Here is a 24999-nt window from a genome sequence, read left to right on the forward strand (position 1 = left end):
TTTTTTAAATTTTAAAATCTTTAATTCTTACATGCATTCCCAAACATGAACCCCCCTCCCACCTCCCTCCCCATAACATCTTTCTGGGTCATCCCCATGCACCAGCCCCAAGCATGCTGCATCCTGCGTCAGACATAGACTGGCGATTCAATTCACATGATAGTATACATGTTAGAATGTCATTCTCCCAAATCACCCCACCCTCTCCCTCTCCCTCTGAGTCCAAAAGTCCGTTATACACATCTGTGTCTCTTTCCCTGTCTTGCATACAGGGTCGTCATTGCCATCTTCCTAAATTCCATATATATGTGTTAGTATACTGTATTGGTGTTTTTCTTTCTGGCTTACTTCACTCTGTATAATCGGCTCCAGTTTCATCCATCTCATCAGAACTGATTCAAATGAATTCTTTTTAACGGCTGAGTAATACTCCATTGTGTATATGTACCACAGCTTTCTTATCCATTCATCTGCTGATGGACATCTAGGTTGTTTCCATGTCCTGGCTATTATAAACAGCGCTGCGATGAACATTGGGGTACATGTGTCTCTTTCAATTCTGGTTTCCTCGGTGTGTATGCCCAGAAGTGGGATTGCTGGGTCATAAGGTAGTTCTATTTGCAATTTTTTAAGGAATCTCCACACTGTTCTCCATAGTGGCTGTACTAGTTTGCATTCCCACCAACAGTGTAGGAGGGTTCCCTTTTCTCCACACCCTCTCCAGCATTTATTGCTTGCAGATTTTTGGATCGCAGCCATTCTGACTGGTGTGAAGTGGTACCTCATTGTGGTTTTGATTTGCATTTCTCTAATAATGAGTGATGTTGAGCATCTTTTCATGTGTTTGTTAGCCATCCGTATGTCTTCTTTGGAGAAATGTCTATTTAGTTCTTTGGCCCATTTTTTGATTGGGTCGTTTATTTTTCTGGAGTTGAGCTGCAGAAGTTGCTTGTATATTTTTGAGGTTAGTTGTTTGTCAGTTGCTTCATTTGCTATTATTTTCTCCCATTCAGAAGGCTGTCTTTTCACCTTGCTTATATTTTCCTTTGTTGTGCAGAAGCTTTTAATTTTAATTAGATCCCATTTGTTTATTTTTGCTTTGATTTCCAGAATTCTGGGAGGTGGATCATAGAGGATCCTGCTGTGATTTATGTCTGAGAGTGTTTTGCCTATGTTCTCCTCTAGGAGTTTTATAGTTTCTGATCTTACATTTAGATCTTTAATCCATTTTGAGTTTATTTTTGTGTGCGGTGTTAGAAAGTGATCTAGTTTCATTCTTTTACAAGTGGTTGACCAGTTTTCCCAGCACCACTTGTTAAAGAGATTGTCTTTACTCCATTGTATATTCTAGATGTCACAAAAAAAGAAAACTACAGGCCAATATCTCTGATGAACATAGATGCAAAAATCCTCAACAAAATTCTAGCAATCAGAATCCAACAACACATTAAAAAGATCATACACCATGACCAAGTGGGCTTTATCCCAGGGATGCAAGGATTCTTCAATATCCGCAAATCAATCAATGTAATTCACCACACTAACAAATTGAAAAATAAAAACCATATGATTATCTCAATAGATGCAGAGAAGGCCTTTGACAAAATTCAACATCCATTTATGATAAAAACTCTCCAGAAAGCAGGAATAGAAGGAACATATCTCAACATAATAAAAGCTATCTATGACAAACCCACAGCAAACATTATCCTCAATGGTGAAAAATTGAAAGCATTTCCCCTAAAGTCAGGAACAAGACAAGGGTGCCCACTTTCACCGCTACTATTCAACATAGTTCTGGAAGTTTTGGCCACAGCAATCAGAGCAGAAAAAGAAATAAAAGGAATCCAAATTGGAAAAGAAGAAGTAAAACTCTCACTGTTTGCAGATGACATGATCCTCTACATGGAAAACCCTAAAGACTCCACCAGAAAATTACTAGAGCTAATCAATGAATATAGTAAAGTTGCAGGATATAAAATCAACACACAGAAATCCCTTGCATTCCTATACACGAATAATGAGAAAGTAGAAAAAGAAATTAAGGAAACAATTCCATTCACCATCGCAACGAAAAGAATAAAATACTTAGGAATATATCTACCTAAAGAAACTAAAGACCTATATATAGAAAACTATAAAACACTGATGAAAGAAATCAAAGAGGACACTAATAGATGGAGAAATATACCATGTTCATGGATTGGAAGAATCAATATAGTGAAAATGAGTATACTACCCAAAGCAATTTACAAATTCAATGCAATCCCTATCAAGCTACCAGGCACATTCTTCACAGAACTAGAACAAATAATTTCAAGATTTGTATGGAAATACAAAAAACCTCGAATAGCCAAAGCAATCTTGAGAAAGAAGAATGGAACTGGAGGAATCAACTTGCCTGACTTCAGGCTCTACTACAAAGCCACAGTCATCAAGACAGTATGGTACTGGCACAAAGACAGACATATAGATCAATGGAACAAAATAGAAAGCCCAGAGATCAATCCACACACATATGGACACCTTATCTTTGACAAAGGAGGCAAGAATATACAATGGAGTAAAGACATAAGGCAGTTCTATTTCCAGTTTTTTAAGGAATCTCCACACTGTTCTCCATAGTGGCTGTACTAGTTTGCATTCCCACCAACAGTGTAAGAGGGTTCCCTTTTCTCCACACCCTCTCCAGCATGTATTGCTTATAGACTTTTAAGTGAGAAAGAAAAACACCAATACAGTGTACTGTATTATATAACCACAATGAACAAGCAGAAAATGAAATTGAGCAAGTTATTACACTTACAATATCTTCTAAAAGAATAAACTACCTATCAATAAAATTAATCTAACAGGTAAAAGATTTGTATACTGTAAACTATAAAGCCTTGCTGAAAGAAATAGAAAAGCCATAAATAAATGGAAAGGAATCCTGTGTTAATGATATAGGAAGATTAATGTTGGCAACAAGTCAATCTACTTAATGCAATCAAGTTTCAATGAAATCCCTATCAAAATTCCAACATTGTTTTCTGTAGAAATGGAAAATAGAATGATATTCTGGTACTTGGTACAACATAAATAAACTATGAGAAAAATATGCTGAATGAAATAAACCAGGCACAGAAGGACAAAAGTATGCACCCACTTACAAAAGAATGATCTTTCTGACCTTTGGGGTTTTAAGCAGGAGGTGTCCAAAAATTTACCGCAGGGATAATTGGCTTGCGGCGGCCAAGTGTTCACAGTGACATTGCTTTTTGATCCTTCAATGTCAGCTCTTCCTATCATTGTGAAACAGAATTCACAAGAACTAGTTCAGTTCAGTTCAGTCGCTCAGTCGTGTCAGACTCTTTGTAACCCCATGAATTGCAGCACGCCAGACCTCCCTGTCCATCACCAACTCCCAGAGTTCACTCAGACTCATGTCCATCGAGTCGGTGATGCCATCCAGCCATCTCATTCTCTGCCGTCCCCTTCTCCTCCTGCCCTCAATCCCTCCCAGCATCAGGGTCTTTTCCAATGAGTCAACTCTTTGCATGAGGTGGCCAAAATACTGGAGATTCAGCTTTAGCATCAGTCCTTCCAATGAACACCCAGGACTGATTTCCTTTAGGATGGACTGGTTGGATCTCCTTGCAGTTCAAGGGACTCTCAAGAGTCTTCTCCAACACCACAGTTCAAAAGCATCAATTTTTCAGCACTCAGCATTCTTCACAGTCCAACTCTCACATCCATACATGACTACTGGGAAAACCATAGCCTTGGCTAGACGAACCTTTGTCGGCAAAGTAATATCTCTGCTTTTTAACAAGAACTGGTTAAAACTAGGTAAATTAGTGGAGGCAGAAAGTAGATTTAAGGTATCAGAAGAATAAGGTGAATGAAGAGTTATAAAGTAATGATTGCAAAATATGAACTCTGTATCTAATTCTGTCAGTTTTATTTCATGTATTTCAAGCTTTTGTTGAGTTCATATACATTTGACCTTTTCAGAATTATTATTTCTCTAAATGTATTTTGTTTGAAATCTCTTTTATTTGATGATAATGTAAAGACACGAGGAATCTTATAATTACTATTTGAACTAATTTTTTTTTACTGTCAATTTACTTTCAACCCACAATATTTTAAGTACTATTGTACTTAAAATTAGGTCTTTTTTTAACCCTTTGATAATCTCCTTCATGTGATAGATGGTTTAGGTCATTAGCAATTTGTTTGATGTGATTATTGTTATGATTCGTTTCAGTCTGTCACTTTAATTTTTTCTACATAATTTTCTTGATGATTATGTTGTTGTTGCTGTTCAGTTGTTCAGTTCACGGGGTTGACTCTGCAGCCCCATGGACTGCAGCACACCGGGATTCCCTGTCCTTGACTACCTCCCAGAGTTTGCTCAAACTCATGTCCATTGAGTCAGTGATGTCATCCAACTATCTCGTCCTCTGTTGTCCCCTTCTCCTGCCTTCAATCTTGATGATAATAATGATTACTAAAATGATTATTTGGTGTTATTTTTGTTCCTATGTTTTTACATTTTCCAGTTTTTTGGTGGACTATTTGAATTTTTAAAGAATTCTATTTCAAACCTTGCGGAGGAATTCCAAATCCCCAAATCTGTACATTAGTTTCTATTACTGGGTGTATATATTAGCACATCCTATGTAGTCCAAGTCATATACACTGAATTCCTCTTCTCCTGATGCCCAAGGAAAAGCGAATTCCCTTTTCCTCATTTGTCTTTCACCTTCTTTTCCCCTTGATTCACCATCTCACATTAATCTTTCCCCTGAAAAACTTATGTAATTTCTTCTGTTTGGCTTATGGAGCTCATATTGTTCTAGGAAAACATGATGCTTGAGAACTGAAAATCCAGATTCAATTGAGTGATTTTACATAAAGCTTTAACAACTTTAATGCATTGTTCCATGATACTTTGCAGTGGTTCAGGACTTCCCTGGTGGCTCAGACATTGAAGAATCTGTCTGCAATGCAGGAAACCTGGGTTTGACCCCTAGTCCAGGAGATCCTCTGGAGAAGGGAATGGCAACCCACTCCAGTATTCTTGCCTGGAGAATTCCATAGACAGAGGAGCCTAGTAGTATATTCAGTCCATGGGGTCGCAAAGAGTCAGACATGACTGAGCAACTCACATTTTTTTTTCAGCTGTAATTTAGAGACTCAAGTATACTTTTAGCTCCATGTGTTCTAGACATTCTAGAGACTCTCTACTTTGCTAGATACACATACTTGTAAAATGGATGTTTATGGTAATATTTAGTTCAGTTCAGTCACTCAGTTGTGTCAGACTCTTTGTGACCCCATGAATTGCAGCACCCCAGGGTTCCCTGTCCATCACCAACTCCCGGAGTTCACTCAAACTCATGTCCATCGAGTCCGTGATGCCATCCAGCCATCTCATCCTCTGTCGTCCCCTTCTTCTCCTGACCCCAACCCCTCCCAGCATCAAAGTCTTTTCCAATGAGTCAACTCTTTGCATAAGGTGGCCAAAGTATTGGAGTTTCAGCTTTAGCATCAGTCCTTCCAAAGAAATCCCAGGGCTGATCTCCTTCAGAATGGACTGGTTGGATCTCCTTGCAGTCCAAGGGACTCTCAAGAGTCTTCTCCAACCACCACAGTTCAAAAGCATCAATTCTTCAGTGCTCAGCTTTGTTCACAGTCCAACTCTCACATCTATACATGACTACTGGAAAAACCATAGCCTTGGCTAGACGGACCTTAGTCGGCAAAGTAATGTCTCTGCTTTTGAATATACTATCTAGGTTGGTCATAACTTTTCTTCCAAGGAGGAAGCGTCTTTAAATTTCATGGCTGCAGTCACCATCTGCAGTGATTTTGGAGCCCCCCAAAATAAAGTCTGACACTGTTTCCACTGTTTCCCCATCTATTTGCCATGAAGTGATGGGACCAGATGCCATGATCTTCGTTTTCTGAATGTTGAGCTTTAAGCCAACTTTTTCACTCTCCTCTTTCACTTTCATCAAGAGGCTTTTTAGTTCCTCTTCACTTTCTGCCACAAGAGTGGTGTCATCTGCATATCTGAGGTTATTGATATTTCTCCCGGCAATCTTAATTTCGGCTTGTGTTTCTTCCAGTCCAGTGTTTCTCATGAAGTACTCTGCATATAAGTTAAATAAGCAGGGTGACAATATACTGCCTTGATGTACTCCTTTTCCTATTTGGAACAAGTCTGTTGTTCCATGTCCAGTTCTAACTGTTGCTTCCTGACCTGCATACAGGTTTCTCAAGAGGCAGGTCAGGTGGTCTGGTATTCCCATCTCTTTCAGAATTTTCCACAGTTTATTGTGATCCACACAGTCAAAGGTTTTGGCATAGTCAAGAAAGCAGAAGTAGATGTTTTTCTGGATCTCTCTTGCTTTTCCATGATCCAGTGGATGTTGGCAATTTGATCTCTGGTTCCTCTGCCTTTTCTAAAACCAGCTTGAATATCATGAAGTTCACGGTTCACGAATTGCTGAAGCCTGTCTTGGAGAATTTTGAGCATTACTTTACTAGTGTTTGAGATGAGTGCAATTGTGGGGTAGTTTGAGCATTCTTTGGCATTGCCTTTCTTTGGGATTGGAATGAAAACTGACCTTTTCCAGTCCTGTGGCCACTGCTGAGTTTTCCACATTTGCTGGCATATTGAGTGTAGCACTTTCACAGCATCATCTTTCAGGATTTGAAACAGCTCAAGGGAATTCCATCACCTCCACTAGCTTTGTTCGTAGTGATGCTTTCTAAGGCCCACTTGACTTCACATTCCAGGGTGTCTTGCTCTAGGTGAGTGATCACACCATCATGACTATCTGGGTCATGAAGATCTTTTTTGTACAGTTCTTCTGTGTATTCTTGCCACCTCTTCTTAACATCTTCTGCTTCTCTTAGGTCCATACCATTTCTGTCCTTTATCGAGCCCATCATTGCATGAAGTGTTCCCTTGGTATCTTTAATTTTCTTAAAGAGATCTCTAGTCTTTCCCATTCTGTTGTTTTCCTCTATTTCTTTGCATTGATTGCTGAGGAAGGATCTCTTCTTGCTATTCTTTGGAACTCTGCATTCAGATGCTTATATCTTTCCTTTTCTCCTTTGCTTTTCACCTCTCTTCTTTCCACAGCTATTTGTAAGGCCTCCCCAGACAGTCATTTTGCTTTTATGCATTTCTTTTCCATGGGGATGTTCTGGACCCTGTCTCCTGTACAATGTCACGAACCTCATTCCATAGTTCATCAGGCACTCTATCTATCAGATCTAGACCCTTAAATCTATTTCTCATTTCCACTGTATAATCATAAATGATTTGATTTAGGTCATACCTGAATGGTCTAGTGGTTTTCCCTACTTGCTTCAATTTGAGTCTGAATTTGGTAATAAGGAGTTCATGATCTGAGCCACAGTCAGCTCCCAGTCTTGTTTTTGTTGACTATATAGAGCTTCTCCATCTTTGGCTGCAAAAAATATAATCAGTCTGATTTCGGTGTTGACCATCTGGTGACGTCCATGTGTAGAGTCTTCTCTTGTGTTGTTGGAAGAGGGTGTTTGCTATGATCAGTGCATTTTCTTGTCAAAACCCTATTAGTCTTTGCCCTGCTTCATTCCGCATTCCAAGGCCAAATTTGCCTGTTACTCCAGGTGTTTCTTGACTTCCTACTTTTGCATTCCAGTCCCCTAAAATGAAAAGGACATCTTTTTTGAGTGTTAGTTCTAAAAGGTCTTGTAGGTCTTCATAAAACCGTTCAACTTCAGCTTCTTCAGGATTACTGGTTGGGGCATAGACTTGGATAACTGTGATAGTGAATGGTTTGCCTTGGAGACAAACAGAGATCATTCTGTCGTTTTTGAGATTGCATCCAAGTACTGCATTTCAGACTCTTTTGTTGACCATGATGGCTACTCCATTTCTTCTGAAGGATTCCTGCCCACAGTAGTAGATATAATGGTCATCTGAGTTAAATTCACCCATTCCAGTCCATTTTAGTTCGCTGATTCCTAGAATGTCGACGTTCACTCTTGCCATCTCTTGTTTGATTATTTCCAATTTGCCTTGATTCATGGACCTGACATTTCAGGTTTCCATGCAATATTGCTCTTTACAGCATTGGACCTTGCTTCTATCACCAGTCACATCAACAGCTGGATATTGTTTTTGCTTTGGCACCATACCTTCATTCTTTCTGGAGTTATTTCTCCACTGATCTCCAGTAGCATATTGGACACGTACTGACCTGGGTAGTTCCTCTTTCAGTTCCTATCATTTTGCCTTTTCATACTGTTCATGGGGTTCTCAAGGTATGAATATTGAAGTGGTTTGCCATTCCCTTCTCCAGTGGACCACATTCTGTCAGACCTCTCCACCATGACCCGCCTGTCTTGGGTTGCCCCGTGGGCATGGCTTGGTTTCATTGAGTTAGACAAGGCTGTGGTCCTAGTGTGATTAGATTGACTAGTTTTCTGTGAGTATGGTTTCAGTGTGTCTGCCCTCTGATGCCCTCTTGCAACACCTACCATCTTACTTGGGTTTCTCTTACCTTGGGCATGGGGTATCTCTTCAAGGCTGCTCCAGCAAAGCACAGCCACTGCTCCTTACCTTGGATGAGGGGTATCTCCTTACCGCTGCCCTTCCTGACCTTCAACGTGGGATAGCTCCTCTAGGCCCTCCTGTGCCCAAGCACCCACCGCTCCTCAGGTTGCTCCTCCCAGCTGCTGCCCCTGGCTTGGTGTGCAGCGTGGCTCCTCCTGGCTGCCGTCCCTGGCCTCCAGCACAGAGTGGCTCCTCAGGGCCACCGCCCCTGGACTCGTGCTCGAGGTGTCTCCTCCTGGCCGCCACTGACCTAGGACGTGGGGTAACTCTTCTCGGCCGCTGCCCCTGACCTTGGACTTGGGTAGGTCCTCTCGGCGTTCCTGTGCTGTCGCAGCCTGGCACTCTCGGCCACTGCTCCTGACCTCGGACGTGGGGTAACGCTTCGCCGCCGCCCGCGCTTAGTGCGCCGGGTCGCAGCCGCCCGCGCTTAGTGCGCGGGGTCGCAGCCGCCCGCAGCCCCACCCCCCCTTAGATAATTTTAACATTTATTTGTAGTAAACTTCATCATTGCACTTAAAATCAGTCTAGGGAGAATCAGATTTCATCAATCATAAAGAAATGACTATATATGTAATACACTGAGAGGAGTTTGCTGCTGCTAAGTCACTTCAGTCATGTCTGACTCTGTGTGATCCCATAGACGGCAGCCCACCAGGCTCCCCCGTCCCTGGGATTCTCCAGGCAAGAACACTGGAGTGGGTTGCCATTTCCTTCTCCAATGCATGAAAGTGAAAAGTGAAAGGGAAGTCGCTCAGTCGTGTCCACCTCTTCGCGACCCCATGGACTGCAGCCTACCAGGCTCCTCCGTCCATGGGATTTGCCAGGCAAAAGTACTGGAGTGGGGTGCCGAGAGGAAAGTGCAATCCATGCCAGACATAACCGTTATGTCATTCTAGTCTCAGGCCCACAAGGATGGTGGCATTGCTTTCTCCACCACATTGATGAGAAAACTGAGACTGATTTAAATAAGTGACTCATCTGTGTACTTAGCTACTAACAACAGGTTACTAAGAGCAGGTCATGGTTGGAGTACTTGCACATGTTGTTGGGCTTCAAGCTTACATAATTGGGGGGCTTTTTTAAAAAAGAGTATTTTATAAATATATACTGTGAGGACAAATTTGATAGAACCTAAGACAAACTTTGGAAGGTAATTATGCATGTGGAAGACTCTCAAGCTTAAGCCTCATAAGCTTCTTGGAAAATCTGCTGATTAAGCACAGAGGAAATTTGACTCCCAAGTCTCTTTGGGACTGCATGTGCTATACCTTTCAGGTGCAATGCCCACAATAGTCATTCTCCTATTTTCCTAGTATTTGTATAACAGAACATAATTTCTTTCCTAATCCAACAAGTGAAGTCTAGATATAGATGAAGAGCAAAAAGTATCTGTTGCCGATAATCAGGTGACAAATAAGCAAGGGAGAGCTGACTGCACTTGTGTGCCCTTCTTTCATCAGGTTGTTGGTTGAATCTGCTCAGTGGCTGATTGTCACAAATAAACCAGATGAGGGCTTAATGAAACTTAAGAAAGTTGCACACCGAAATGAAATGAAGAATGCTGAAGAAGCCTTGAACATGAAGGTGAGCAGCAGGAAAGGGAAAGTGGTTACTGGGTTGGAGGAAGAAATAAACTGACACCTGCATTCTCCTTATTGAGACAGACAAGCTGCTTTTCTAAAAAGGGCAGTTAGTTGAGAATGTAAGCTCAGTTCCCTTATCTTTCATGGCTATATCATGAAAAGAAGCTTTGAGCACTGTACAAGGACTTTGTGATTTAGCTCATTTCCTGATCTGAATCTACAGCCTATGTGCCCTCATGGATCCCTGCCCAGCTCTATGGCCTCATTTTCAAAATATCATTGCTTCTGTCTAATTTCCTGGGGTCTGCCTTAACTCCCTGCACCTTTCTTCATATCACATTCACATTGGCGATTACATGTGTAATATGCTTACGCTACAAAAAAAGGGAGCACATCTTTCTCGTCCTGTTGGGTACCTGTGCTTTTCACAATACCTGGCACTATGCTGACAAGTGATATGAGTTTGTTGTTATTGAAGGGTTTGAGAGTGACCATGCAGGAGGAGGTGGAGGCAGCACAGACTAAAACTACTGTTTTTGACTTGTTCTGCACACCTAACCTGTGTAAAAGAATGTCTTCTGCTCCTTGTCAGATGGGCTGACAACATTTAAAGAGTGGGGACATGAAGCCATTTACGTCAAAGATTATAACATGTTGTGAGAGAGGGGGGCATATTTAAAGGTAAACTATGAGGAAAACACACCAAATAAGACTCACACGGAATTGATTATATGATGAACATTTAAGTTGTATCACGCTGTCAGTCTCTTCACCGGAGATGAATGTACTCCATCTGTAATCCATCACAGCACAGATTTTGGCACATCAGTTCAGTTCAGTTGCTCAGTTGCGTCCCGACTTTTTGCAACCCCATGGACTGTAGCACACCAGGCTTCCCTGTCAATCACCAAGCTCCTGGAGCTTGCTCAAAATCATGTCCATCGAGTTGATGATGCCATCCAACCATCTCATCCTCTGTTGTCCCCTTCTCCTGCCTTCAATTTTTCCCAGCATCAGGGTCTTATCCAATGAGTCAGTTCTTCCCATTAGGTGACCAAAATATTGGAGTTTCAGCTTCAGCATCAGTCCTTCCAATGAATATTCAGGACTGATTCCTTTTAGGATTGACTAGTTTGATCTCCTTGCAGTTCAAAGGACTCTCAAAAGTCTCCTCCAACACCACAGTTCAAAAGCATCAATTCTTCAGCACTCAGCTTTCTTCATAGTTCAACTCACATCCATACATGACTCCTGGAAAAAACCATAGCTTTGACTAGATGGATTTTTGTTGGCAAAGTGTGATATCTTTGCTTTTTAAATATTCTGTCTAGATTGGTCATAGATTTTCTTCCAGGGAGCAAGTGTCTTTTAACTTCATGGCTTCAGTCACGATCTGTAGTGACTTTGGAGTCCCCCAAAATAAAGTCTCTCACTGTTTCTACTGTTTGCCTGTCTATTTGCCATGAAGTGATGGGACCGGATGCCATGATCTTAGTTTTTTGAATGTTGAGTTCTAAGCCAACTTTTTAACTCTCCTCTTTCATTTTCATCATGAGGCTCTTTAGTTCTTCACTTTCTGCCATAAGTGTGGTGTCATCTGCATATGTGAGTCATTGATATTTCTCCTGGCAATCTTGATTCCAGCTTGTGTTTCTTCCAGTCCAGTGTTTCTCATGATGTACTCTGCATATAAGTTAAATAAGAGGGTGACAATATACAGCTTTGACGTATTCCTCTCCCGATTTGGAACCAGTCTGTTGTTCCATATGCAGTTCTAACTGTTGTTTCCTGATCTGCATACAGATTTCTCAGGAGGCAGGTCAAGTGGTCTGGTATTCCCATCTCTTTCAGAATTTTCCACAGTTTGTTGTGATCCACACAGTCAAAGGCTTTGGCATAGTCAATAAAACAGAAGTAGATGTTTTTGGAACTCTCTTGCTTGTTCGATAATCCAGAAGATGTTGGCAATTTGATCTCTGGTTCCTCTGCCTTTTCTAAATCCAGATTGAACATCTGGAAGTTCAGAGTTTATGTACTGTTGAAGCCTGGCTTGGAGAATTTTGAGCACTACTTTACTAGTGTGTGAGATGAGTGCAATCATGCAGTAGTTTGAGCATTCTTTGGCATTGCCTTTCTTTGGGATTGGAATGAAAACTGACCTTTTCCACTTTGGCCACTGCTGAGTTTTCCAAATTTGCTGCCATATTGAATGCAGCACTTTCACAGCATCATCTTTTAGGATTTGAAATAGCTCAACTGGAATTCCCACCTCCACTAGCTTTCTTTGTAGTGATGCTTTCTAAGGCCCACTTGACTTCACATTGCAGAATGTCTGGCTCAAGGTGAGTGAGTGATCACATCATCGTGGATATCTGGGTCATGAAGATCTTTTTTATATAGCTCTTTTCTGTATGATGTAGGTCATACCTGAATGGTCTAGTGGTTTTTCCTATTTTCTTCAATTTAAGTCTGAATTTGGCAATAAGGAGTTCATGATCTGAGCCACAGTCAGCTCCCAGTCTTGTTTTTGCTGACTGTATAGAGCTTCTCCATCTTTGGCTGCAAAGAATATAATCAATCTGATTTCAATATTGACCAAAATAGGAGAAAACTTTGCAAACTGTAATATGAAGAGATCAAATTGTTGTTTAGTTGCTAAATTGTGTCCAACGCTTTGTGACCCCATGGACTGCAGCACTCCAGGCTCTTCTGTCCTCCACTAACTCTTGGAGTTTGCTAAAATTCATGTCCATTGAGTCAGTGATGCTATCTAACCATCTCATCCTCTGTCATCCCCCTCTCCTTTTACCTTCAGTCTTTCCCAGAATTAGGGTCTTTTCCAATGAGTCGACTCTCCACATCATGTGGCCGAAGTATTGGAGCTTCAGCAACGGTCCTTCCAGTACATATTCATGGTTGATTTCCTTTAGAACTGTCTCATTTGATCTCCTTGAAGTCCGATGGACTCTCAAGAGTCTTCTCCAGCACCACAATTGAAAAGCATCAGTTTTTCAGTGTTCAGCTTCCTTTTATTCCAACTGTCACATCCGTATATCATCACTGGAAAAACCACAGCTTTGATCATAGAAACCTAATGTTGGCAAAATGATGTCTCTGCTTTTTAATATTCTGTATAGGTTTGTCATAGCTTTCCTTCCAGGGAGCAAACATCTTTTGATTTCACCATCTGCAGTGATTTTGGAGCCCAAGAAAAGAAAATCTGTCACTGCTTCCATTTTTCTCTTTCTACTTGCCATGAAGTGATGGGACCAGATGCCATAATCTTAGTTTTTTCATGTTGAGTTTCAAGCCAGCTTTTTCACTCTCCTCTTTACCCTCGTCAAGACTCTTTAGTTCCTCCTTACTTTCTGCCATTAGAATGGTATCATCTGCATATTAGGTTGTCAGTATTTCTTCAGGCAACCATGATTCCAGTTTGTGATTCATCCAGCACTGCAATTAGCATAATGTATTCTGCATATAAGTTAAATAAGCAAGGTGACTATATACAACCTTGTCGTACTCCTTTCCCAGTTTGGAACCAATCAATTTTTCCATGTCCAGTTCTAACTGTTGCTTCTTGACCTGTGTACAAGTTTCTTAAGAGGCAGGTAAAGTGATCTGGTACTCTCATCTCTGTAAGAATTTTCCACAGTTTGTTGTGATCCCCACAGTCAAAGGCTTTAGCATAATCAATGAAGGAGAGGTAGATGTTTTTCTGGAACTCCCTTGCTTCCTCCATAATCAACCAAATGTTGGCAATTGATTTCTGCCTCTTTGAGACCCAGGTGGTACATCTGAAAGTTCTTGGTTCATGTGCTGCTAAAGCCTAGCTTGAAGGATTTTTAACATAACCTCACTAGCATGTGAAATGAGCACAATTATGTGGCAGTTTGAACATTTTTGGTGTTGTTTTTCATTGGGATTGGAATGAAAACTGACCTTTTCCAGTCCTTTGGCCACTGCTGTGTTTTCCAAATTTGCTGACATATTGAGTGCAGCACTTTAACAGCATCATCTTTTAGGATTTGAAATAGCTTTGCTGGAATTCTATCACCTCCACTAGCTTTGTTCATAGTGATGCCTCATAGGGCCAACTTGACCTCACACTCCAGAATGTTTGGCTCTAGATAAGAGACCACACCATTACAGTTATCTGGGTCATTAAGACCTTTTTTGTATGGTTCCTCTGTGTGTTCTTGCAATTTCTTCTTAATCTCTTCTGATTCTTTCAGGTCCTTATTGTTTCTGTCCTTTATAATGCCTATCCTTGCATGAAATGCTCCCTTGATATCTCCAGTTTTTTTTGTTTTTTTTGTCTTTTAATTTGGTTATTTAGACTTTTTTTTTCTTTTTTTTCTTTTTAGTTTTTTATTTTTTAAATTTTAAAATCTTTAATTCTTACATGCATTCCCAAACATGAACCCCCCTCCCACCTCCCTCCCCATAACATCTTTCTGGGTCATCCCCATGCACCAGCCCCAAGCATGCTGCATCCTGCGTCAGACATAGACTGGCGATTCAATTCACATGATAGTATACATGTTAGAATGTCATTCTCCCAAATCACCCCACCCTCTCCCTCTCCCTCTGAGTCCAAAAGTCCGTTATACACATCTGTGTCTCTTTCCCTGTCTTGCATACAGGGTCGTCATTGCCATCTTCCTAAATTCCATATATATGTGTTAGTATACTGTATTGGTGTTTTTCTTTCTGGCTTACTTCACTCTGTATAATCGGCTCCAGTTTCATCCATCTCATCAGAACTGATTCAAACGAATTCTTTTTAACGGCTGAGTAATACTCCATTGTGTATATGTACCACAGCTTTCTTATCGATTCATCTGCTGATGGACATCTAGGTTGTTTCCATGTCCTGGCTATTATAAACAGAGCTGCGATGAACATTGGGGTACATGTGTCTCTTTCAATTCTGGTTTCCTCGGTGTGTATACCCAGAAGTGGGATTGCTGGGTCATAAGGTAGTTCTATTTGCAATTTTTTAAGGAATCTCCACACTGTTCTCCATAGTGGCTGTACTAGTTTGCATTCCCACCAACAGTGTAGGAGGGTTCCCTTTCTCCACACCCTCTCCAGCATTTATTGCTTGCAGATTTTTGGATCGCAGCCATTCTGACTGGTGTGAAGTGGTACCTCATTGTGGTTTTGATTTGCATTTCTCTAATAATGAGTGATGTTGAGCATCTTTTCATGTGTTTGTTAGCCATCCGTATGTCTTCTTTGGAGAAATGTCTATTAGTTCTTTGGCCCATTTTTTTATTGGGTCGTTTATTTTTCTGGAGTTGAGCTGCAGAAGTTGCTTGTATATTTTTGAGATTAGTTGTTTGTCAGTTGCTTCATTTGCTATTATTTTCTCCCATTCAGAAGGCTGTCTTTTCACCTTGCTTATATTTTCCTTTGTTGTGCAGAAGCTTTTAATTTTAATTAGATCCCATTTGTTTATTTTTGCTTTTATTTCCAGCATTCTGGGAGGTGGATCATAGAGGATCCTGCTGTGATTTATGTCTGAGAGTGTTTTGCCTATGTTCTCCTCTAGGAGTTTTATAGTTTCTGATCTTACATTTAGATCTTTAATTCTCCAGTTTTCTTAAAGAGATCTCTGTTGTTTTCCTCTATTTCTTTGCAGTGTTTACTTAAGAAGTCTTTATCTCTCTTTGATATTCTCTGTAACTCTGCATTAAGTTTGGTATATCTTTTCTGTTCTTCCTTGCCTTTTACTTTTCTTTTCTCAGCTATTGTAAGGCCTCCTAAGACAATCACTTTGTCTTCTTGCATTTTTTTTCCCCTTTGGAATGGTTTTTATTCACTTCCTCCTGTACAATGTTATGAACTTCTGTTCATAGTTCTTCGGGCACTCTGTTTACCAGACCTAATCCATTGCACCTATTTGTTAGCTCCATTGCAAAATCATAAGAGATTTGATTCAGGTCATACCTGAAATGCCTATTGATTTTCCCTACTTTATTTGATTTAAGTCTGACTTTTGTGCAGTCAGTTCTAGGTCTTAATTTTGCTGACTTTATAGAGCTTCTCCATCTTCAGCTGCAAAGAACATAAACAATATGATTTTGGTATTGACCATCTGGTATGTCTCTGTGTAGACTCATATCTTGGGTTGTTGCAAAATGGTATTCGGTAGGACTAGCATGTTCCATTGACAAAACTCTATTAGCCTTTGCCCTGCTTCATTTTGTACTCCAAGGCCAAGTTCAGTTCAGTTCAGTTGCTCAGTTGTGTCCGACTCTTTGCGACCCCATGAATAGTAGTACGCCAGGCCTCCCTGTCCATCACCAACTCCCGGAGTTCACTCAGACTCGCATCCATCGAGTCAGTGATGTCATCCAGCCATCTCATCCTCGGTCGTCCCCTTCTCCTCCTGCCCCCAATCCCTCCCAGCAAAAAAGTCTTTTCCAATGAGTCAACTCTTTGCATGAGGTGGCCAAAGTACTGGAGTTTCAGCCTTAGCATCATTCCTACCAAAGAAATCCCAGGGTTGATCTCCTTCAGAATGGACTGGTTGGATTTCCTTGCAGTCCAAGGGACTCTCAAGAGTCTTCTACAACACCACAGTTCAAAAGCATCAATTCTTCGGCGCTCAGCCTTCTTCACAGTCCAACTCTCACATCCATACATGACTACTGGAAAAACCATAGCCTTGACTAGATGGACCTTAGTCAGCAAAGTAATGTCTCTGCTTTTGAATATGCTATCTAGGTTGGTCATAACTTTTCTTTCCAAGGCCAAACTTGCCTGTTCCTGGTGTCTCTTTACTTCCTACTTTTGCATTCAAATCCCCAATGATGAAAAGGACATCTTTTAGGTGTTAGCTCTAGAAGATGTTGTAGGTCTTCATAGAACCAGTCAACTTCAGCTTCTTTGGCATCAGAAGTTAAGGCATAGACTTGGATTAGTATAATGTTGAATGATTTTCCTTGGAAGTGAACTGAGATCATTCTATCATTTTTGAGATTGCACCAAAGTATGCTTTTCAGACTCTTGTTGACTCTGAAGGCTACACCATTTCTTCTAAGGGATTCTTGCACACGGTAGTTGATATAATGGTCATCTGAATTAAATTCACCCATTCCCATCCATTTTAGTTCACTGATTACTAAGATGTCGATCTTCACTCTTGCCATCTCCTGCTTGACCACATCCAATTTACCTTGATCTTTTGACCTAACATTCCAGGCTCCCATGCAATATTGTTCTTTTCAGCATCAGACTTTACTTTCACCACCAGACACATCAACACCTGAGTGTTGTTTCCACTTTGGCCCAGCTGCTTCATTCTTTCTGGAGCTATGAGTAATTGCCCTTTACTCACTCTTCACTGGTAGCATATTGGACACCTTCCAACCAGGGGGGCTCATCTTCTGGTGTCAAACTTTTTTGCCTTTTCATACTGTTCATGGTATTCTCATGGCAAGAATACTGGAGTGGTTTGCTATTTCCTCTTCCAGAGGACCATATATTGTCAAAACTCTTCACTATGACCCATCCATCGTGGGTGGCCCTGCATGGCATGGCTCATAGCTTCATTGGGTTATGTAACTTCCTTCACCACAACAAGGCTGTGATCCATGAAGGGGGATGAGATCATGAGTATAAACAAATCAATATTTCTAAATGTAAAACTGTAACCAGCCTGCAGATCGAGATAGAAAGATCCTGTTTCCACAGGGGTTCCCCTCAAATTACCCCATACAGCAACAACCACCACCACTGCCTGACTCTTTCCTCACTTCCTTCTCCTGTGCAAAATAAAAATTAATAACTATTCTGACCTCCTTCACTATAATTGAGTATTTGTTGATCTTGACCATCAAGTAGTGTAAATTGATAAAGAGTTCTGTGACAGGCCCTCTCTCCTCATGCCTATTCATGAATATTCACCCATTCTATTGCATGTAACAGGAGGTTGTTCTCTTTCCTAGTGCTTTAGTGTCCATTACATGAATACATTACAATTTTTTTATGTACTTCAATGTTAGTGGACTTTTTTATTTACCCTTGAACAGATTTATTTATTTTATTTATTATTATTATTTTACTTTACAATATTGTATTGGTTTTGCCACACATTAACATGAATCCACCATGGGTGTACACGTGTTCCCAATCCCGAACCCCCCTCCCACATCCCCCCCCCCCCAACACCATCCCTCTGGGTCATCCCAGTGCACCAGCCCCAAGCATCCTGCACCCTGCATTGAACCTAGACTGGCGATTCATTTCTTATATGATATTATACATGTTTCAATGCCATTCTCCCAAATCATTCCACCCTCTCCCTCTCCCACAGAGTCCGAAAGACTGTTCTATACATCTGTGTCTCTTTTGCTGTCTTGCATAGAGGGTTATCATTACCATCTTTCTAAATTCCATATATATATGTTAGTATACTGTATTGGTGTTTTTCTTTCTGGCTTACTTCACTCTGTATAATCGGCTCCAGTTTCATCCACCTCATTAGAACTGATTCAAATGCATTTTTTTAATAGCTGAGTAATTCTCCATTGTGTATATGTACCACTGCTTTCTTATCCATTCATCTGCTGATGGACATCTAGGTTGCTTCCATGTCCTGGCTATTATAAACAGTGCTGCGATGAACACTGGGGTACACGTTCTTTCAATTCTGGTTTCCTTGGTGTGTATGCCCAGCAGTGGAATTGCTGGGTCATAAGGCAGTTCTATTTCCAGTTTTTTATGGAATCTCCACATTCTTCTCCATAGTGGCTGTACTAGTTTGCATTCCCACCAACAGGGTAGGAGGATTCCCTTTTCTCCACACCCTCGCCAGCATTTATTGCTTGTAGACTTTTGGATCACAGCCATTCTGACTGGTGTGAAATGGTACCTCATTGTGGTTTGGATTTGCATTTCTCTGATAATGAGTGATGTTGAGCATCTTTTCATGTGTTTGTTAGCCATCTGTATGTCTTCTTTGAAGAAATGTCTGTTTAGTTCTTTGGCCCATTTTTTGATTGGGTCGTTTATTTTCCTGGAATTGATCTTCAGGAGTTGCTTGTATATTTTTGAGATTAGTTGTTTGTCAGTTGCTTCATTTGCAATTATTTTCTCCCATTCTGAAGGCTGTCTTTTCACCTTGCTTATAGTTTCCTTAAAACTCCTAGAAGACAACATAGGCAAAACACGCTCTGGCATAAATCACAGCAGAATCCTCTATGACCCACCTCCCAGAATACTGGAAATAAAAGCAAAAATAAACAAATGGGACCTAATTAAAATTAAAAGCTTCTGTTGGTCGATTTTTGTTTCCAATTTGGAATGTTAGCACTAGAGCTTCTGTAGAAAATCATGTACATTATCTCTTGGGATATAAGTACTTATTTTGAGATTGGGGGAACATTTTATATCTAATTCTGAATTTTTGAAGTGTTATTTTAAAAAAACCCATACAGGACAATATAGAGCCAATACCAAGTTTTAAAAAATTAACTACTGAATTATACAGTTTACCTCTTCCTAGGCATATGCTAGCAGAAAACTTCTGGATTTAACTGCATTGTGCTTTTTCAATCTTTTATCTACCCACTGGGCTATAGACATGGGTTTCTTAATCTAGACAATCAGCTTAAGATTTCCTTACTTTAGACAATAAGAATGGGGGGTGGGGAGTAGAGATATTGGTCAAGAAAAGACTTACATTCTTGGGACTGCTGTGATCTGTGGTGTTTCTTCTGTTGAAATGTCTAAGTCTAGCTCTCTCTGGGTGTAGCAGATCTTTAAAGTGGATTCCTTTCCCTTAGATCTTTCCTGGGTAAATTGTAGATCCCCAGTGGGAACTTTTGATTCCCTTTCATATCATACAGTTGATGCATGTTTGTTTGCCTGAATTCTTATATTTCTCTTGGCCCTAAGAAATCGGACATGAACTTAAATTCCCTAGAATTGTGCTAGGTACCAGACACTGTGCTCCCAGGCCAAGGGGACACAGTAGTATCTCTGCAGCTTCAACCACTAGTTGCGAAAAAGGAACTTGTTTGTAGTACTGAGGTTGGTGAAGGAAAGGGAGGACTCAAAGCATATTAACAAGTCTTATGAAAGAAATCCTTCTCTAAGTTTTACCCTTCTATTTCCAACTTCTATACACCATCCAATAGGTGACTTGATCAAGTTATGCTTTTGTTTCACTGCCAACTCTATACTAAGTGACTCAGACAAAGAATGACAGGAGTATCATTTTCACTATTGTCATATAATTATTTATGGTAGCTTTATAATTAAAATCTTAAAATGACATATTATACAGGCTGGGTCTTTATCCTTTAGGCTTGACCATTGACTGCCTGTGTCAATACAATCATAGACTGCAGCTCTAAAGCTGGGCTCTAAATCCTGTGGTTTGTGTCTTTCCTCTTCTGTTCACTACAGATTAGGAAGCACAATACCTTCACTTGGCATCTTTATGAATCTACAGCTCTTTGGGAGCAATATTTTCTTGTTCCAGGTAATCTTTGGAACTTCCACTGTCTCAGCCTGAAGCCTTGCATATTTACCACTGAATCATATGGGCTGTTGACCAACCCAGATGCTGTTCATGTTCCTGGTGGGACTTACCATTTTGCCCAACACCTTTGTGGCCCCAACATTAAAGAAGACTGGACTTTGGGGAAAGAAAGTGTCTTTTTCTCATCCTTCAGAAGCCAGCGGTAAAGAGAGATCCTAATTAAAGGCTAAGTATTCCCACAAGCCAAACTGATGAGAAATTCTGCTAGTAAGTTGTTGAGGGTAGAGCCAAAGGTCAGTAAGGGGCAGCTGATACACATATTTAACTTCATCATATCCTAAAATATCTGTAAACTGGTACAATGTCATCCTCACACTTCCTCTAGGACAGTTGTTATTCACTTGCCTTTTGTCCATTCACACTGGTAATAACATAGAGAGGTGAGGCCTTGCAATTATACCTCAGGTTGAGGACACAGTAGAGTCACTCCCTCTCTTTGGGCTCTTAATTACCATCTTTGAGGACTGGTCTACTTCCCCATCTCTGATGTATCCACATGAGACTGTGGGGTTAAGTCACCATGACTAGAGCTAGTGCATATTACAGAGGTCTTCCAGGAAATGAAAGAAAGTCCCCCCTTTTCAAGGAATGCACCAGTGAATAGTAGGGATAGTATTTAAGCAGTTTAAAATCCTTGTCCATTCCCTGTTGGGTTACTTTGTACATTAGTAGAATGATGACATGCAGTGATTACGAGAACCTTAGTGGGCACTCTGCTTCACCATCTCCCTATGAAGGAATGTGCTTCACAGCATTAGAGATGGGTATACTCTGTTCCTCATTAATGATGGCGGTTTATTCCCTTACCATTGAATTCTCTCCTATATTAGAAAGCTATAATTATATTAATTTTTATATAATATATTTTATATAATGTAATTTATAATTCAATAATATGATATATTAATATTTTAATATTTTGATTAATTACTGTAAAACTTCCTCTGAAACATTTTCAGGGGGTTCCAAATTCTGACTTTTTTTTCTCCGTATAGAAGTTTCCATTCTTGCTTCCACGTGTGTAACATTCATGGAAATCTGGCTTCTCTTCAGCCTGTCCAATGACAGACCAGCCCTGTCCTTCTATTGCTCTCTGGTGCCCTACTCACCCATGGCAATGCTGTACCTGCACTAGGCTCACTGAGTCATTTAGGTTCACCTGGGACTTTCCTAACTTTATCAGTGAAAACCCCACATTGCTAAAACCTTCTAATTCCAAGGAAAACCAGGATGTCTGGTCACTTTAAATTCTGCACTTTAATTTTAAGTTTCTTAAGGTTGGAGCTGAGCCTGAGACTCAGTAATTGTCTGCATGGCAGTCCTACCTTCTACAATAAGGATATTGCAAATAATGGCAACCCACTCCAGGATTCTTGCCTGGAGAATCCCTTGGATAGAAGAGCCTGGAGGGCTACAGTCCATAGGGTCACAAAGGGTTGGACAGGACTGAAGCAACTTAGCACTCACAAACAGACAGAATAAGTAAGAGCAAATTTCTGCCAGACTCACTTTTTCTTCTCCTTCTCTGGCACATATCCGATATGCAGAGAGATTTCCTGCAATTAATCCAGATAATTTTATGTACTTTTTACCATCTACATCAGTAATTCTACATTTCTCCATTTATCAATCACTCCATGATCCCTAGGGATCACCTGGTTCCCAGGTGGCACTAGTAGTAAAGAACCCACCTGCCAATGCAGGAGACATAAGAAATGCAAGTTCGACCTCTGGGTCAGGAAGATCCCCTAGAGGAGGGCGTAGCGAGAATTCTCTATTCTTGCCTAGAGAATCCCATGGGCAAAGGAACCTGGTGGGCTATGGTCCATAGGGTCCGCAAAGAATCAGGCATGACTTAAGTGACTTAGCACCCACCATGCTCCATGACACTGTACAATTTTCTACGTGTTTCAAACATGCAAATAACATATAAGGTGTCTTTTGTCCTCATGGAATTTGGTGGATGCTGATTATTCAGCTCAGATTTCTTAATCTTCTTGGTCTTCCTGTTTCCAGAAATGCAGACCCTGCATGTGACTTTGGCAAGTGTGGGAATCTGCTGTGTCGCTGCTTCTGCTGCCAGTCTTTCTGTCCACTTTGTTGAACTCATCCCCGCTCTGCTCAGGTACATGAGTTTGTGGGTGCTCTGCCAGTATACAAAGTAGGACTTTCCCAGCCTATTGCAGCTTATTGCAGGAATATACACAATAAGATCAGTTAACTGGAAAACAATCATTTGTAATGGTAATAGCAGCAATATACTAACAGCTATTATAACCAAAGTTTATTGAAAAAGCTGACTTGGTGCCTTGTACTGTGCTGAGCAGTACTTTAATGTGTTCTCTCATTAATTTTTTTAAGGCTATTTGTCAGAATAGGTGCACTGTGTAACTTTCTGTTTAAAATGATGATGGTAGGTCTTAATACACTTTGACTCTGAGAAAGGCAGGTAGAAAATCATAGAGCAAAATCTCAAAAAAACAAGTGTTTTTCACCAAACCCATGTATTTAACAGTTGTGTTTTATTGTTTTCCATGGTTTAGTCACTAAGTCATGTCTAGTAGCATGCCAGGCTCCTCTGTCCATGGGACTCTCCAGGCAAAGAAACAGAAGTGGGTCTATTTCCTTCTCCAGGGGATCTTCCCAATTCAGGAATCAAACCCACATCTCCTGCACCGCATGCAGATTCTCTACTGCTGAGATGTCAGGGAAGTCCTCTGCCTTCCATAATCAAGTCAAAATAAAATATCACAAGTTTCATGTGCGTATTATTACTGCATTATTGCCTGTTATCGTTTATGCGTCAGGGCAAAAGCTGTGGGATTAGATATGATGGTAACTTGGTTTGCGGCAACACTGGCTCCCCTCTAGATGACCCTAGTAGTGTATCTACGCAGTTTACCCTGGATCATCTAGGGACTGTGTCCCATCTTTTCTGGTCTTGTCCTTCTCCTACCTGAAACAAGAAATATAACTCTGTTTGACACAATCCAGGATATGGAAAATAAGCGAGTAAACCTTCTACCACCCCCTTGGAGGGACTGTGTGCTTTGAATCTTGTGGGTGAGAAAGGCAACACATTGAGTGGGTCCCTCAGATCGCTGGGGAGGCTGAGCCTTGCCTGGGATCCTCCCATCCCAGCCCATTACCTTCACGAGTGGCAAGGTCATTTATACCCACTGTGTGTTCCAGTCTAGACTGCAGAGATCCCTTCTACCCTGTTCTCATTGGTAGCTTTGGTACTGAAGTGACAACAATTAGCTCTATTGTAAGGGCAAATACTACCTGCCCTCATGAGAGACACATATTCCTGATGGTATTTCATGATCCTCAGATCCATTAGAGCCTGGGATATAAATGGGAAAGAAATGAGATTTCTAGTGAAGGAATAATGTTAGGACACACAGAGTTAAAGTCTCTCTTTGAAAATATAATAAAGAGAAGGTAATGGCAACCCACTCCAGTACTCTTGCCTGGAAAATCCCATGGATGGAAGAGCCTGACAGGCTACAGTCCATGGGGTCACAAGAGTCTGACACAACTTAGCGACTAAACCACCACCACCACCATAGACAGTAAGGGTGTTCATTATATTAAATGTCCCACTTGCATAAAATGATACATACAAAAAGGCCAGGTAAAAAGTTCTCATCTATTTTGAAAGTGAAGTCTCTCAGTCGTGTCTGACTCTTTGCAACTGTGTGGACTGTAGCCTACCAGGCTCCTCCTCCATGGGATTCTCCAGGCAAGAATACTGGAGTGGGTTGCCATTTCCTTCTCCAGGAGATCTTCCCAACCCAGGGGTGGAACCTAGGTCTCCTGCATTGCAGGCAGATGCTTTAACATCTGAGCCACCAGGGAACCCATTCATCTATTTTGAATGGAGGTATAAAAAACAAAACTGTAAATGTAGAAAGCTCAAAACTTACTTTTATGTCTAATAAATTATGAATAGTACACAATGCATGTATTTTCAGATCTTTATGCCTGGATAGGAAAGATTCATGTGTCAGCTGAAACATCTCCTCTAAGTGCCTTCCCTGAGCACTCAATTTACAACAGCCCAGCCAGTTATAACTCTCCATTTAACGTCTTAACTCATTATATCGATAGAACTTACCACTCTCTAAAATAAAGTATATTTTAGATTAGAAAAAAAAAAGGAAATATAATAAAGAAATCAATAATTCTTGTGTTTGCCTCTATAAGATTTGGCAACTTTGCTACCATAACTAATAGAAATATTGAGGGTA

At 40.7% G+C, this 24999-nt stretch overlaps 1 pseudogene; it reads left to right on the forward strand.

Annotated features, from left to right (window-relative positions):
* The window catches only part of LOC101113546 (steroid transmembrane transporter SLC22A24-like), a 39817-nt pseudogene extending 16946 nt beyond the window's left edge, over positions 1-22871 (forward strand).
* The last annotated feature ends 2128 nt before the right edge of the window (positions 22872-24999 follow it).

The sequence above is a fragment of the Ovis aries genome, chromosome 21, assembly GCF_016772045.2.
Source record: "Ovis aries strain OAR_USU_Benz2616 breed Rambouillet chromosome 21, ARS-UI_Ramb_v3.0, whole genome shotgun sequence".
NCBI classification, from domain to species: domain Eukaryota; kingdom Metazoa; phylum Chordata; class Mammalia; order Artiodactyla; family Bovidae; genus Ovis; species Ovis aries.